The following is a 10,786-nucleotide window of genomic DNA, read 5'->3' on the forward strand; positions in this document are numbered from 1 at the left end:
GACTTCTAGATTCACATCTGACTTGCAAAGGCCTTCTTCACTCATATTATAAAGACATTCTCCTATGAATTTAAATTTTTGATCCATCTGAGATTCATTTTGGCATAGTGTCTGAGGTAGGGATTCAGTATCATTTTCTACCAGATGTTTATTCAGTTGTTCCAACAAGTTTGTTGTATAAACCCTTTCCCCTCACTATTTCTAATGCCACCTTTATCATATACTACATGCTTGTGTATATGTTAATCTATTTATGGCAGTTTGGGTCTATTACATTAAACAACCTATCTAGTCATGCGCCAGCATCACACTGTTTTAATTATTACAGCATTGTAATGTGGTTTAACATTGGGCTTGCTTCCTCCTTATTACTTTCATTTTTCAGTATTGTTCTTATTCTACTTGCTTGTTTATTTTTCCACATGAACTTTAGAAACAGAATGTCTACTTCCAAAAATTCATCTTCTTATAAAGTTAATACTAAATATATAGATTAAGAAGAAATCTTTAAGATATTGTGTCTTACTAAAAAATATGCATTTCCACCTACTTAAATCTTAGTTGTTTCTTCAGTAGTATCTTACAGTTTTCTTCTTATAGCTCCTATGCATTTCCTCTTAACTTATTCTTTCATTTTTCACCTTTTGTCACTATTATACAAAGGGTACCCATTTTACTTTTTGTCATTATTTTTATACATGATGACAGGTGATTTGGGTATATCAACATTTCCCCAACAAACTTACTAAATGCATTTATTGTTTGTGAAGCCTTTAATTCATTTCTTGAAATTTTTTTGGCAAACAAATATATGATTAGCAAACAATGGTAATTTTCTTTCTAGTTTTTAAGTTAATTATTGTTTTCTTTTGTCTAATTGCAATAGGTAGAGTTCAAATTCAAATTAATGCTCTAGTTTTACTGAAAAATATTAATATATTCTCCCAACTTAGCTCCCTACTCCTGCACCCAATACTATTAAACTTACCCTCATATGGTCTTCTCGAGAAAATCTTAATCATCCATAGAAAATGTATGCTAAATATAACGTTTTTGAGCAAAAAAAAAATGTAATAGAGAAAGGTAAAAATGGTGATAAATATAAAACCTATATTCAAAGCCACTGAAATTTCTAAATAATGAAAATATTTATAAGCCTTAGCTAACAGTTCCACCTTTCTAAATAGCATTCATTATAACAAAACTCAATGTAAGGAAGAACATTTCCCTAGAGATTAATGTAAACAAACTTGATCTGGAAATGTCCTCACTCCAATGAAAATAGATATTCACATCTAAGATAGTGCTTTATAATTATGTTCAATATTTTTTACTGGAATTGAGTTTCAATTACTTAGTATAGAACATTTTATGTCTAAATAACTGGAAACTTTGAGATAACTAGAAAATTTTTTTTAAATTAATGAACTTTAGATAGAATTGTCAAATGTTAGCACCCTCTACATCATTTGTTATATATAATGCTTGATTTTTAAGAAAGACAGATAAACGAATGTGTAAAAGGAACCATCATATAATAAAAATGAAAAATGTAAAGAAAATGAATAAAATGAGATCGAAGATGATAAAGTCAGTTTATTATGATGAATAGTTTACCTATTTCAAATGTTGATCTCAAAACTAATTTCACAGCAAATTCTTTCCTAAAAGAAAAAAAGAAAGAAACATGTCATGGCCAATAACTGTTGAAAAACTGTGGAGACTGGCACTTCCAAATGCTTGGCAGATTATTAAGCCAATTTTTACTGAGTCCACTCTAGCTGTTGGAGGGTCTGTGATTCCCAACTGTTTCACATCAGGGAATGAAAACAAGTAGGGTGCAGCCAAGACCACATTGGTGACTGCCAGCCCCTTTATATGCCAAACATGAAAGCAACAAGTCCAGATGCTTTGATCCTTGCATTTTTGGACTCAACCCAATGTTATAGAAAAAAAGCACAACTCTTGTTAGGACAACATACATTATAACTAGAAATCAATCAATAGCACTGTGACCTTCAAACTCAGTAAATGTTTGGAGTTAGTTTCAGAGCATGTAATCTAAATTGGGGATTGGAAGTTGGAACTGGTCCTAAGCTAACAGAAAAAAATGTATATTTTTAAAATATAGAGATTAAAGGAAGCAACAGATGAAGTTTTAATTTTTATGTGTGTGTGTATATGTATACATACATATATATTCATGAAGAATGTATTCTAATTTAAATGACCCTAAATGGTAAGGAAAAGAAACCCATCACCACAACGAAAACCTCTTTTCCTGCGTGTAATTAAAAGAGAAACTGAATTGTGACAGGAAAATATATTGGAAGGAAATTATGAGCTTTCTCCCAACTTAGGGTAAGAGAATAATGAGATAATTTAAGAGGTGAGACAGTTTGTTGCTAGGACACTGTCTTGACTTGTAGCAGCACACCAGGCCTGCCAACTTACAAAACAATTGGCCCTGGTCTTGGCAGAGTTATAGACCTACATTCCCCAACACAGGTATATTGAAGAACTGGCAATGATAGAGCTGTGCTGAAGAGATGATGGCCAATCTGAATTTGGGCAAAAGTAAAACTGCAGCCTCAACTTTTGTATTTTATTTATTTATCAGGGGGGGGAGTAAGATGTTTGCAGTTTTATTTATTTTTATTTTTTGTTTTTTATTTTTTATTTCAGAATATTACAGGGGTACAAATGTTTTGGTTACATGAATTGCTTTTGTACAGTCTGAGTCAAAGTTTTAAGTGTGTCCATCACCCATATAGTGTGCATTGTACACCTTAGGTGTGAATTCACAACTTTCGTATTTTAAATCACTGCCTGTGGCCAGGGAAGTTGAAAAATTTTCTGAGACAGAACCATCAGTAAAAATTACCCTACCTTAGGGGGCAGGATCTAGCACCTAGAAGTGAATAAAAGTAATTTTGCATCATTTATTTTATCTTGTTTTTTTAATTTTACAATAATGATTTGACTGTATTGTCACACAATTTCTGTCTAGACTACATTGTATTAAAACCTCACCTTTTTGTATTGTAAGGCTTTTGAATTGTTCCTGGCACCAAACAGGCTGTTCTAGCACAAAAGCTAATTTACAGTAATGTTGATAACGTGCAAGAACCTATCATTAAGATTTCTCTTTCTTTTCTCATTTTTTTTAAAGTATACTTTTCTTGGTCACAAAAGTAAATTGGTGGTGGTGATAATACTTTGCAATCTCTACTGACATGTCAGAAAAGCAATCTACAGACAGTCTAACATTTTCAAAACGTTCCAGGAACTGGAGAAGCCAGTTGCTGGAAGATCTGGTCTCAGCATGCAAATTTCTTTCCTGCAATAACTCACAATGCCTCACAGCATCTCCAAGAGAGCTGGGTCAGGGGAGATGATCATGCTAGTAGATTGACTGTGTTATCTGTATGTGTTTCAGGTGTCTATAAGTGTGCCCACGCGCAAGGCATGACCTATTAGTTTATCTAAATAAGATAAGAGTAAGTTAAGGCATAAGATCAGAAGTTGGCCTGTTTGCCAATGAGCCTTTTTACCCAAGTGCTGAGAACGGCTTGACTCAGAACATAGAAATATTGGCATAACACCACAGAATCCATATTTTATATTGAGACTTTTAATTGTCATTAGTCATTTCTTACATTGATTAATACTCATATCTCTATATGTATTTCACAACTGCAGTTGAATTCTTCTTTTACTCTGATGCAAATATCAATTAGGTCTATTTCTGAATAAATATATTAATAGTGAGTGGGATAAAGCATATATTCATTCATTCTACATTCTACACAGAATATATTCTATTCATTCATTCTTTTGGTGAGCCCTTATGACTTGTGAAGGACTTCACTGGAGGCTGAAGGGGATTTTAAAAAGCAAAAAACAGTATGCTTCAGAAGGGTCAGAGATTTTAGAGTAGAATGTTTAGTTCAATTCTGGCTTCTTCACTTAGTAAGGGTATCACTTTGGACGAATCACTTATCTTCCCCTCATTTCAGCTTCATGGTCTTTAAATGAGAATAAGGACACTAACCTACCTTACTCTGGTGTTTGAGGGTTAAGAGAGACACTCCTACATAGATGACAATCCTTTGTAAACCATAAATATGAGGCGAACATAGGTATTATAAGGAGAGGATGTTTTTCCTGCTACAAAGTAATTTCCCATCCATTTCTGGAGGAAAAATATCTTTACGTAAAATGGTTTTAGTACTAGTTAAAGAAAGTTTTTGATTAATCACAGTAAACAGTAAAAATAAAAGTAACATATTAATTTACTTTAGATGTCAAGTGAGCTGCAATAGTGAGCAGAGGCTTCAAGATTTGAGAGGGCCCCAAAGGATGGGTATGATTTCACTAGGCCAAGAAAAAGAGAAACCACAGGTAGTTAGGGAGCTCTGTGAACCACAAGAGATAGTAGATGATAGTAGAAATATAAAACAAATATTCATTCAGTTGATTATTTATTCACGCAAAAACATTTGTTTAGTATGAAGAGAACGGTTTGGCTGAAATACTTTTGGAGAAGGTGAGAGACAAAATGTAGAGTTTTCAATACATTCTGATATGCTATAAATAATTGTAAAAGCTCAGGCAACTGTGACATATTAAAGATGGTACAAGTAAAAGGTATATATCTGAAAGGAGCAAATATAGGAGAGGCTAACAGGAAATCTCTGTTTCAATTTCTCCAGCCCTAACTTGCCAAATGGGAAAGTGACACCCAAGACAAAATCTAGTGATGTATTTTTGGAACAACTCCTGGCTTAGTCCTGGGTTTCAACTAATCTTAAAGGGGTATTTTGGATCGTGTATGTGGTCTATTTTGTGTTGGCACCTATGATGCTATTCTTAAGCTAGGTGAGCCACTCTGCCTTGTCAGAATGCAGGCAAATCTAAACGTCAGGCAGATGGCCAGGAACATGAAGAAAGGCCTGAAAGAGGGTCACAGATGAAGAAAAAAAAAGAAAGTTCTGTCTCAGTCTCAGCTGGAGTACATACAAGAAGTGTAAGCAGATCTATGCCTTAGATCTACAGACCAACTGAGAGTCTAAATAAAGAATGGTGGGTTGCATCCAGTAACTAGGATGGTTATAAACTTCCCAGACAGTTTGGTTGAAGTAACACAAAGTGGCAAATACAAGAAAAATACAAGATGTAAAAACTCAGAAAAAACAGCGATGCAGGCTCAGGATGAAACTTATCTATCCATAATGATCTATTGGTATCTTCTCTTTTTCTTCCTCTTCCTCTTTTGCTTCCTCCAATTTCTCTGGCAAAACTCTTTGTCTTCTTTTCTCTTTCTCTCTCACTTTCTTTTCTGATTTCTGTTTTTAGCAACAAATTCTATGAACACAATTTTAAGTTCAGGATTGCATTTCAGAATTTATTAATTTTTTTTTTGTTAGAGATAGCACATTTATTGTTAACTTTACCTATTCAACTAACCTCAAATAAAACATCTTATATTGGTGTGCATGCAGAAATGACAAAAAATGAATACAAAGAGGGGAAAATTATACAGCTGAAGCATGGACACAAATCCACAGCAAATAAAATTAATATTGGATATTAAGTTTAAATGCATTTCAGAATTTCTTGCAAATTGTTTTCAGAGAAAAATTTTTTATTTACTAAGCAGCAAATGTTTAAGAGTTTATATCAGGCATTTTCATCATCTGGTAATGGTAGACTAGTTTATTGCAGATGAACCCTCTCATCAAAAATAAGAAAAACTGGACAGCACATAGACACACGTAAACACACAGTCTCTCTTGCTCTCTCTCTCTCTCTCTGTTCCCCCACCCCCTGAGATAGATAGATAGATAGATAGATAATAGACATCCAGATAATTTTGTGTTAAAGAATTGGGGAGATATTGAGGCAGTGAGGATTACGAAGGTCAAAAGTTCCAAGACAAAGGAAGTAAAGAGAGGTAGAAAGGTGAGCCCAATGTCCTGCACCAAAATCCCTCCACCATTTACTGATTCACAGGCAGAAGTTAAGAGGTTGAGAATTTGAATAGATCTTCTGGAAGGGGTGGGTAGCAAAAATTGGAGTTTAGAGTTCACCAACAAGGAACCCTAGAAAAGACACCAAATTTTCAGCTGGGGTACCTCAAAGGGCCACACTTTAAGTGCAGGAGTAAAATAGAATTAGAATGACTCTTACAAAGACTAAAGCCCATCTGATTGGATTAGAATGATCTGTTCCTACCTTAACTGTCTGCAAGGTCACATGGCCTACAACCAAGAAAAAAGCAAAAAAGAGAAACAAACTCCAAAGAAATCCAGATATAGTAGTTAACAGACATGAACTTTAAAGCAATCATAATTCATTTATACAAGAAATTAGATGATCAGATAGAGGATTTCAGCATAGAACTAAGAATTACAGAGAATTAAAAAATACAATAATTGAAATTAAGAACGCAATAGATGTGTTTAGCATCAGTCTTAGTTGAGGAGGGGATTTATTGAACTGGAAGACAGATAAGAAAAAAATGATTAATATATTCATAATAAAGCATGGAGAGAGAAAAAGGATAAAATAAACAAACAAACACAACTCCAAAAAATTACATAAAAGAAACTTAGGATATGGTAAAAAGAAAAAACAAAACTACTACAGTTGTAATCAGAGTGACAAATATTCTTTGCTTAGACAAAGGCTGGCAGGTTTCTAAATCTTCCCATAGGCCCGTCTGTGCACTTCCATATAAAATCTAGTTTTAGCAAAAGAACCTGGCTAAGTCAGTTTAGTCAGAACCCCTCATCCTCAATATCTGATCAGGTTCTTAATCCTCCACCATTCTCCATGCGATATCTGGTCACCTTGGCCTGTCTTCAGCAAGAATCCTGTTAGGTTCCGTTCAATCAGAATTCTCCTTACCCCTGATGTAGAATTGCTTGAGCCCAGGAGTTTGAGGTTGCTGTGAGCTAGGCTGACACCACGGCACTCTAGCCCAGGCAACAGAATGAGACTCTGTCTCAAAAAAAAAAAAAACAGACAGAAATCAAATTATGACACCCTCTTCTCATCCCAGTGTTCAAGGTCCTCTACCTGTGATTCAAAGAATTTTGCCAAACTACCATTCCAGTTTCACTGTCATTATTCCCTGCTTCCCAACCTTACAACAGAGCCCCATTTTGCTGTCACAGTGACGTATGTGCCAGTCTATGAACGATCTCTACATGCTTCAATTCACATTCACACTCTTTCTTCTCTCAGAAACACCCTTTCCTCCTCAATCCACCTCTCATATTTTACTCATCTTTCAAGGTCTAGCTCAATCCCATTTTATCTGAGAAACCTTCCTGTATAGATTGTCATTCAATTTCCCTCCTCTGTAGTCCCACAATAATTTGCTCCTCTGTTAGATGAATGTTCACTCATTCCATTTATAGTATTCATAATGGAGTTATTTAAATAGCTTTTTCACTACATTATGATGGGGGGCACTTTTCATTCATCATTGTTTTCCCACAGTTCTTAGTCCACAGTTTGTACAATGTAATCAACACAATCCTTTTTACTTTTAAATCTTCACTCTGAAATTCCACCCACTTTGCCTAACTTACTCCTTTTCCCCCTGGGAAAATCATGCTTATTCTTTGATATCCAGCTTTTATGTCATTTACTCAATGAAGCCTCCCCATAACCACATAGAGCTAAGTTCATAATTCTACATGTAAAATACACTATTTTATTCGAATATCTTAACAGTATTTCTCTCAAAGACATGGTTTATTTGGCATGGCACTTTATTGACATGGTGATATGGACATTGAATTGTATGTAAATATGTTTGGTATCATCTTCAAGCATATTGTAAGGCACCTTTGACTAAGTGCAATCTTGTGTATATTTAATTAATTTTGACTAAATGTGATAACAAGAATGTGTGAGAAAAAATATATTCCCACTAATACGTGTCTTGTAGAATAAAGGGTTTGAAGGCAAGCAGTTGTCACACATTTGCAAAGTCAAAGGGAAAGTATAGAAGCCTAAATCAATGGTTCTGCAAAAATCTCTTTGGCTCAAGGTTAACAGTGTGTGTTTAGAGAAACTTTGAGTGGGTTCCACCCTTCACATTTGAACCATGTGGTTAAATCATGGAAACAATAGTCTACTAAAAAATTAGAGCATTTATGTAGAGTTTTCAGGAGATGAAACTTGATTTATTCAAACAAAAGCAGCACTCTTCAACAATTAAAAAATTCTAACTCACTGAGCATTTTTGATTCAGGTATAAATCCAATAGTTGGATGTGTATGTTTAATGACTATGCAGCGCAGATTCTGTAGCACACACTTACAGTATTATCCAGAACTTCTGGCACTAAACTATAATTTGACCTTGTCCTGAGCTATATTTATGGATGGCCAATGATTTTATTATGTCTGTAGGTAAACAACTAGCACTTTGTTGCTTTTATTAGAAATATACTTTATAAGATCGGTTGAGTTGCTATATCTCATTCTCTACTATCTTCTTCAAAAACTAATAAACCTTCTTCAAAATACCGTGGCATTGTCCTCCTTCTCCTCATCCAGGTGCTTTGGCTTTCTATTGTGCTTCTTCTTGTCTTTGCCCTCCCATTTCTTCTTGGCTGCCTTCTTGTCCTCCTCTGTGGTGGGGGTGTTTTTAAGGTATCTTGAGGCCAGTGTGGTTTGTTTTCCTTTTTCCTCCTCTGAGTCTAAATCAAAAGAATGTGGAACCTGTGACCCAGTCTTCATCATCTTCAGAATCTCCCGAGTCCTCATGTTCACCCTTCATCTTTTTGAGGAATTTACGACTCTTCCCAGAAGGAGCTTCTGATTTCTTCTTCAAAAAAGTTGTGGCACTGATTCTGTTCTCATCCTCATCCTCATGTGAAGAGCCTTCTGTTTCCTCCTCACTCTTTTCAGCATCTTGCTCATGAGCCACCTACAGGACATCATTCAGCATACAGACCCTCCAGTGCAGATCCTGTACCACCACAGCATAATGCAGCTGGCCATCTGTGCCTTCCAAAAAGGCTTGACCCAGGATGCACACAAGGCCCTGCCAGGCATGCAGTCGAGTGGCTGGGCCAACCAGCTTCTGCTACTGTGTAGCCTCCAGGAATGCAACCAGGAGCAGCAGAAGGTGTAATGGCACCGGGAGGTTCTCTTCCACCTAAACATCAACCTGGATCTTCCGGTGTGTATCTATCTGGTGTCCACTGTACTCCTGGAGATCCCCTACATTGCTTTCCATGAGAGTAATGCCCACCATCACATGATCAGCAAGCAGTCCCATCACTAGCTGTGGGTGGGCGAGTGACAGCTCTTGCTGGGTCCTGTTAGGCAGGGACCAAATCTGCAGGTGGCACATACAGACCAGGAGAGCGGTTGCTAGGGGCAGAGAATCAGGGGAAGGGACTGCAGGAAAACACAAAACACCTAACAATCATGTATATCAATAATCTGGTAACATCCCACACCTCCCATAAGCCCTTCCCTGGACCAGGCCAATAAAAGGAACTACCTGGGAGTCCTTAATGTCTTTCTCCACTCATGGAGACTGACCCATTCTTCTCTATAACCTACTCTTGCTTTGTATAGCTCCCTTCCTTTCTGCAATAAAACCTAATTGTGGGGGATTGCTTCCTGTCTGTGGTCATTCCATTGCACCAGTCCTACTTGTGAATGTTCCAAGCTTTGAGCCAAAGAACCAGGACAACAGCCTGCCAAGGTGCCAGACCTGACAGTCTCCCTGAGTCAATGAGAGAACATGTGGTCACAGCCTCCAAGGTTACAAATAAAGGTGACTGGAAGACCTGCCACAGTTTTATCACCAAGCAGAAGATGAATGGGAAAGTGTGGGACCTTTCCTCCGAGGTTGACAAAGTCCACACCATGCTGGTTAGGAAGATCTAGGAAGAGTCACTGAGGACCTACCTTTTCACCTATAGCAGTTCCTATGACTCCATCAGCATGGAGACACTGTTTCACATTTTGAGCTAGATCTGCCCCTTGTGCACTCAATCATCAGCCAGATGATCATCAATGAGGAGTTGATGGCCTCCCTGGACCAGCCAACACAGACAGAGTTGATGCACCATACTGAGCCCACTGCCCAGCAGAGCTTGGCTCTGCAGCTGGCTGAGAAACTGGGTGTTTGACCACAAGCAGGGTACCTATAGCCTTTACCTCCGAGACCAGAAGGATTGTTACCACAAAAATGAGGGCTACATGTGCCGTGCTGGCTGCGGCCAGTAGAAGTCTCACACAGCCTACTGAGCTTTCCACTTGTGTGCCCATGGCCTAGACCATTCAATCTTTAAGTCCTAAACTACAACCCAATCATTAAAGATTTATTTAAAAATATGTGTATATGGTGACAGAGTGAATCAGAATACAAAGAAAAATGCTATCTTTTGCTGTATGAAGAGTCACAGTTGAATCAGGAAAACGGAAAATATGAATGAAACTGAAAACTAAATGTGCTATTTGTAAAACTTTCTCTCATGTAAGAAAAGATTTAGGAGATTGCGGGGATGGGAAGCAAGAGGTACTCATTCTCTGAGGAATTTCTCATGTTCTTAGTCAGGAGGCAGCAGCAATACCAGACAAAGTATAAGTCAGAACAATAATGCAGGTTCTTCCTTTAATTTTTTTATATAATAGGATTTGTGAATTTTATCAGTTGCAATGACAACTCAGACAGTGTAAGTTCATGGTGCATGTACATAATTTGTGTTTTCAACTTTTCTGACAGTTCTCCCATAAATTATTCTTTT

At 36.8% G+C, this 10,786-nt stretch overlaps 1 pseudogene across 1 annotated transcript in view; it reads left to right on the plus strand.

The window, feature by feature from the left end:
- LOC105806929 overlaps nucleotides 1-10,286 on the plus strand; it is a 38,329-nt pseudogene extending 28,043 nt beyond the window's left edge. The window contains exons 2-3 of the transcript XR_001137303.1: nucleotides 8,931-9,350; nucleotides 9,755-10,286. The product of XR_001137303.1 is annotated as a eukaryotic translation initiation factor 3 subunit C pseudogene (transcript). The remainder of the gene's footprint in view (nucleotides 1-8,930; nucleotides 9,351-9,754) is intronic.
- The last annotated feature ends 500 nt before the right edge of the window (nucleotides 10,287-10,786 follow it).

Source organism: Propithecus coquereli, unplaced genomic scaffold (genome assembly GCF_000956105.1).
Source record: "Propithecus coquereli isolate 6110/MARCELLA unplaced genomic scaffold, Pcoq_1.0 Scaffold15, whole genome shotgun sequence".
NCBI lineage: Eukaryota > Metazoa > Chordata > Mammalia > Primates > Indriidae > Propithecus > Propithecus coquereli.